This window comes from Limulus polyphemus, unplaced genomic scaffold, assembly GCF_000517525.1.
Source record: "Limulus polyphemus unplaced genomic scaffold, Limulus_polyphemus-2.1.2 Scaffold2434, whole genome shotgun sequence".
Taxonomy (NCBI): Eukaryota; Metazoa; Arthropoda; class Merostomata; order Xiphosura; family Limulidae; genus Limulus; species Limulus polyphemus.
In genome coordinates this window covers 125,103-132,285 of record NW_013668044.1, presented here as the reverse complement: position 1 = coordinate 132,285, position 7,183 = coordinate 125,103, and the positions used below count along the sequence as shown (strand labels likewise).

General features: G+C 33.6%; 1 protein-coding gene across 1 annotated transcript in view; it reads left to right on the top strand.

The window, feature by feature from the left end:
• Nucleotides 1–265: 265 nt before the first annotated feature.
• The window catches only part of LOC106466947 (cytoglobin-2-like), a 96,836-nt gene continuing 89,918 nt past the window's right edge, over nucleotides 266–7,183 (top strand). Inside the window, exon 1 of the mRNA XM_022395044.1 lies at nucleotides 266–433. The gene's annotated coding sequence lies outside the window, so the exon portion shown is untranslated. The remainder of the gene's footprint in view (nucleotides 434–7,183) is intronic.

Below are 7,183 nucleotides of genomic sequence, written 5' to 3'. Positions count from 1 at the left end.
CGCAGTAGCTTCACATTTACTTATACTCAAATCAAATAAATTTTAATTAGAGGTTTAGAGAATAATCAAAATAATGAGTTCTCGAACTATTACCTCAAGTTATGCAATTAGATAGAATTATCGGGGCGCCAGTGGTACGTCACTTTTTAGATTATAGACAAATGAGGAACGAGGCCTTTTATAAGCTCGTTTTTCGTGCCTTTCACGCGCAGAGTTCGAAGTATGCTTGTGAATTGGCTGCAGTACATCTCATTTTCTAACCATCTGCACAAAAACTCCTGCCATCATCCTGTCAAGGCTCTAAGGAGACATTCATCTCAAGAAATAGTAACATTGCCCGCCTGAAGTCAAATCGAGACGTTTCCTGATAGTCTTTTCCCGAGTAGCGCTTCACTTTTTCGCTGAGGATGTTGCCTTAGGTCCTTCTTATCAAGTGAGTGCAGAATTTATCAAGTCGAGATTTTGAACAATTATTTGTTGATACTTACGTCCTTCCCAAACATCGTCTTATTTATCTAATAAGACAGTATTAGAAAACTAGTACTTACGTATAATCTCTACTAAACTGTACTCTTCAAGCACTGAAACAATGTTCAAAAGTGCCGAGTCAAAGTGTCTCAAAGCACACATTGACTTACACATGACCCAGTCCTTAATTTGCGTGATTATTTAGCTTACAAACCCCCACATATTCATCGAATTATATATTTTCATAGTAATATTTGGTCATGACTTATTAACTAGCATAACTGTACTAAATTTCCGAATGTTTCAAAATGGTAATGGTCAATTTAAATCTATTATGATAACACTCAGTTTTTATCTCTCCTGAAAATGCACAGTTATCATCATTATATTCAAATCAACTATATTACTACAAGCACTTAGATTAACAGACCTTTTTGAGTAAAGTTAAAATGAAACACGGTTACTAGAAGAACTTAAAAAAAGGTGATTTTATCAAAGGTTTTAATCGAAATATGTAACAATGTAAAGTGTGTAAGGCATTAGCAGCTAAGCTCTTGCTTGAAGTGACAAGTAAAGTGTGTAAGGCGTTAGCAGCTAAGCTCTTTCTGGCAGTACAGTGTAAAGTATGTATGGCGTTAGCAGCTAAGCTATTTCTGGCAGTACAGTGTAAAGTATGTAAGGCGTTAGCATCTAAGCTATTTCTTGGAGTGACAAGTAAAGTGTGTAAGGCGTTAGCAGCTAAGCTATTTCTGGAAGTACAGTGTAAAGTATGTAAGGCGTTAGCATCTAAGCTATTTCTGGAAGTACAGTGTAAAGTATCTTAGCTGCTAACGCCTTACATACTTTACACTGTACTTCCAGAAATAGGTAAGGCGTTAGCATCTAAGCTATTCCTGGAAGTACAGCTTAAAGTTAGCAGTTGATCTTTGTCTGCAAGTAGTTATCGAATTTGTACTTCATTTCTTTAACAGTCTCCCGTGCATAAATCGATTTCATAATTACCTACCCAATAAGTAAGAGAATCCAGTATATGTTGAAATATGTTTTCATGTAAACTAGATAGACAACTGGCCTTGTATATAATTAAATATTAAAACAAAGCATGGTTTTATATTCATATCAACTATATTACTACAAGCACTTAGATTAACAGACCTTTTTGATGAAAGCAAAAGTGAAACACGGCTACTAGAAGAATTTAAAAAAATGTAATTTTATCAAAGGTTTTAATCAAAATATACGATCGCAACGCGCCTGTCTTAATTCAACAGGACTTTTATTGATCATTTATACAAAGACGTCATGCGTAAATACGACTAGATAAAAACGTTCTTATTCGAGAACAGAATACTTTTTGTAGTTATCAACTTACGCAAGAAGTTCCCATGACGTTGTCGAAAGGTTTTATTTATTTTGTTGAGAAGTCGATATTTGTTTAGTTAATTGTTTCAGAGCAAACATTGGGTTACCTGCTGTGTCCACCGAAGAACATCGAATTTCTGATTCTAGCGTTTAAATCCATGGACTTATTGCTGTCTCATTAGAGGACTATTTTGTTAAAGGAATCGACATTTATATTCCATATTAAATTTACTGTACAATAACTAAAATGCATATATTGCGTTTTAGTGTGTGTATCCTAGGTAATTATCTTAATATAATGTACAAAAAAAATGCATATATGCTGTCATTCTGATGTAGCTCTAATAACTGCAGCACTGAATAAGGCATCGTTTGAAATATAATTTTCCATTATATCAGTCATCTAAAGTTAAATGTCGAATATGTTACCAAGTTCAGTTATAGTTCCAGAAATGTTTCTCTTATAAGCTCATCTTTCTCGTCAGTAAGACGGATACAACTTTCAAGTGCACATGAAGGACATAGATAACTGAGGACATACACGTGTAAAACATCTATAGAAAGCTTTTGGAACACGCTATTCCCCACATTGGCTGCAGATAACCAAGTTTTGACAGCATACAGGCCTCAATTAGATCCCGGCACCATTTTATCTATAAACCATTACATAATCTCTTTGGGAATACAGGCGTTCGCTAAAAAGAAAAAAAAAGACACACTATGAAGCGCCTAATGCTTTAAAATTTCACGTGTGTGTAGCGTGTATATCAACATTAGACACTGAACACAAACAAACACACATACGGAGTTACGAGTAGAATGATTGAGATATAAACATAACGACAAGATGTTTCCAGTCACACACTTGGTCCTAGTATTGTATAAGATATGACATTTGTTTTGATCAAATTTTCTGTAAACACTGAACATAACACACACAAAACGAAGTTATGAGTAGAATGATCGAAAAAATAAATATTCTGTCAAGAAGATTCAAATCAGACATTTGATCCTATTGGTGTATAAGATAAGCCTTATGATTTAATCAAGTCTTCACTACACACTGAACATAAAACACAACACATACACACGAAGTTTTGGGTAAAATGAATGAAAAATAAATATAGCGTCAAGATGTTTCCAGTCACGCACTTCACCATACTGGTGTATAAGATATGTCTGTTTGTTTTGATCAAGTCTTCACTAAACACTGAACGTAACACCCACATATACACGAAGCTCTGGGTAGAATGAATGAAAAATAAACACGGCGTCAAGATATTTACAGTATAATATATATATATATCTATTTGTTTTGATCAAGTTCTATCAGTCTAAATTTTTAATATAGCATTTGTTATTTACAAAATTGTTCAGAAAAAGAAAACGTCAAGGTACACATGTGCAATGCGCTTAGAAACATACCAACACCTAAACAAAAAATTACCATAAGTAGAAACATACGAACGCCTAAACAAAAAGTTAGCATAAGTAAAAACATACGAACACCTAAACAAAAAGTTACCATAAGTAGATACATACGAATACCTAAACAAAAAGTTACCATAAGTAGAAACATACGAACACCTAAACAAAAAATTAGCATAAGTAGAAATGTACGAATACCTAAACAAAAAATTACCATAAGTAGAAACGTACGAACGCCTAAACAAAAAGTTACCATAAGAAGATACATACGATCACCTAAACAAAAAGTTAGCATAAGTAGAAACGTACGAATACCTAAACAAAAAGTTACCATAAGGTTAAAGGTTGAAACTAGAATGACTGAAATATGTTTCTCTGAGCATTAGCTTCATTATTATTGCTTTAACCACTAGAAAATGGAATTATTCCTAGTTTTAAGAAGATGATATGTTAGAGGTTTAGTTTTTATTAACATCTATATAAACAACGCTGCAAAGTCTTTCATATCCTATGGCGTACGTGAACCGGTTTCGTAGACTCCCGAATGAAGTTTATTTGATAAGTAAGTGGATAAAAGTAAGCATCAGAATAGTAAAAAAACTAGTTAAAATGCTTAGAAAGTACGAAACATAGCAACTGAAAAGGTGCCTCATGAAATTACATAATTTTCGTATATAAATACAGATGTATAGATCGAATATTTTATGCAACCTTCTACATGTCATAAACAGGGTAATTCGTGATATTTTTAAGCCCCGCCCTTAATATGATTTTTGTTAGTCATGTTTATATTTAACTAACTGTTTCTGTTTATTTAGATACAGTAACTGATTAGGATATCACGAACTTTGCAATAATGTGTTGAAATGATCCTAGTATGTCTTGATTTAAATAGTGTATATTTCGAACATGTGGAAAGGTAGGGCATAGAAAAACATGACGAAACGTGACTTTTCTATCATCTTTATAATACACTTGACAGAAGAAAAATGGAATATAACAGTAAACATTTTGAAGTTAACTCGAGTAAAGCAAAAATAACTGTTTACAATATCAACTTGACAGAGAGTATTATAACGAATGAAAGCCACTGTTCACCAGCTGAAGCTTTAAAAGGATTATAATTGATAGTCGGGAGAACGTTTTATCTGACCAATCAAAACCATCGGTGAACAAAATATGAAGACTAATTATATAAGTTATTCAAAATGCAGAGTAATTATATAGACCGCATGAAATGAAGAATAATTATGTACATATTATATAGACCGCATGAAATGAAGAATAATTATGTACATATTATATAGACCGCATGAAATGAAGAATAATTATGTACATATTATAAAATGCAGAATAAGTACGTACATTATATAAAACCTTGCCTTTAAGCTCAAACACAACACGCGTTAATTAGTTGCCTATTTGTGTTTACTATAGCATAAAAGTTGTTTGTGTGTGTTTGTTCTTCTGTTGACGTGACGTGTGTTCAAACAAGAAGAAGAATGAAGTCGAAATGTAGCAGCAGACGCGAAGTAGTGACGGTGTTCACATTTAATCACCTTGACCAAAATTTACTTTCAGCCTCACGACATCAACATTCATTATATAACAGGTGTGAGAAATATTTACCACGTTTACTACAAAGAGTAAGATTCCCAGATATCAAATGCTAATTATTGTTAATTTTTAACCTGAACGGCGCCTTATGCGCTCGTGGTACAACCATTCCCAATTTTGAACAACTGGCCAAAGCAAGAGCAGCCAGCTGTTCAAAAGCTGAAGCGAAAACCAGTCTTGGATTAAGCATACACTGAATAGAATGGCTTTTTGAATAACAACACATTCTAGTAAAATAAAATAAAAAAACACGTTAAAGTAAAACCACTTTTGATATGTCTTATAGATACGTATTTTCAATTATGTTGTGAAGTGTATTCAGGGGTGCGACTGCTGCGATAGCGTCTTCTCAGTTTTACCTACATATAATTATTTTTGATAAGCGCAAAACTACACAATGAGTTACCTGCGATATGCCCACCGCTGGTATCGAAACTCGATTTTTAGCATGATATGCCCTCAGACTTACCGCTGAGCCACTAATATATATATTATCACCACTACAAACAATTGATAAGAAATTATTTTATATCTTTTATAAAAGTGATTACAGTTTTTTCTTGGTAAATACGAACTTTTGATTTTAATTTGGTAAAAAATAAATGATTTTGGTGAGATAGAAGAAAAGACAGATCAGGCTAATAGCTGATGTATGAGGTTGCGAAACAGTAATTACTTAGATCTTTTAAGATATTAAACGTATACGAGATTATTCTGTTATTTTATTTTCATTGTTATATTTACCTGGACATTGCGAGATTCTAGCTACCATCACGTAGTCTTATTATAAACGACCAATGAAGATCTTCACATTTCTAATTCCAATCAAGAAGTGTGTCGAATAAAAACCGGAGTAAAACGAGTTTACAGTAAACCTCTACAAAATGAGCGATGATCCCGCATCCATATAGAATGTTTAAACGGCACGTGGACAAAATAGGAAGATGGTTGTTCCTGGAACACAAACATGCTGAAGTATACGCTCACTTCTACACTTGCCGATTTGTTTTTAGTGTTCTAGAGTTTATCGTATTCTACCAAACGTGTTAAAACACTTCAAATTGTTCCTTTGAATAGCTTAGATGACGATATACACCATCCTCTGCGAAATCGCGACTTCAGAAGCTTAAATAAATCACTCGACAACATTTCACGTTAATCAAGTATTTTGAACGCGATAGTTATAATCGAATACATTCTAGAGAAGAAAGCAGTAAACGAGGTATTAGACGTTTTTTTCCACAACAAGAAAACAGTAGAACGCAAGCTGATAATGGTGGCCATGCAGGAAAAGGTTTCAATATTATATGTTTATTTGGATTATCGTAATTAGTAGAGATGGCTAGAAAAAACATAACTTAGCGGGAAAAAATGTACTACAAAACTCTAAGTTAACAGAAAATAGTGGCAAAGGCTACAATACGATGTAGTACATTATAACGGGAAAGTAACAAATCCTGGGGGACAAGAGTGTAAGTAAACTCACGGAAAAGTCCGTTGATAACGACGGACATACGGATACAGTTTAGCACTTTTTGAGAGCCGAATATGTTAATATTCGTAGCAGAAGTATGGGCTCTACTGAGTGCCCCTATAGTTAGCCATGAAATACATACGCCAAGTGTGTAATAATACGTAGTGTTAGTGATGTATTTAACAATAAGTAGTGTGGGTTAACAATATATATTATTATCAGATACACTAGTAACACGGTAAGTTAACAATGAAAGTAATATGTAAGGTTTAATAATATTTTAAACGAAGAGAATTTGCCAAACAGGTTACTAGACAACGTAACAGTTTTTGACGACATTAGTGCATAAAACAAGTAAGGTTGACAAACCAGTCTGTCTACTTAATATTTAGGGTTAGTAATATAGGTTTAACAATAATTAATGCGTCTTTTAATGAGCTCTTGGAAATTCTTGTTTTCAACATTATATTACAACAGCTGAAGTAGAAGACTGGCCGTAGTAGCAACGGAGGCTAAAATCACTAAAGTATCCAAATATGTAAAACGTGACGCTCGGCAGGAAAAACGCTTCAATAAATCAATAACCAAGTACCTGTTGGAGATTGACTTAACAGTATAGTTAATGTAGGGATAGTAAACCTCCTGGAGATTGACTTAACAGAATGGATAATGTGAGGATAGTAAACCTGCTGGAGATTAACTTAGCAGAATAGATAATGTGAGGATAGTAAACCTGCTGGAGATTGACTTAACAGAATGGATTATGTGAGGATAGTAAACCTGCTGGAGATTGACTTAACAGAATGGATAATGTGAGGATAGTAAACCTGCTGT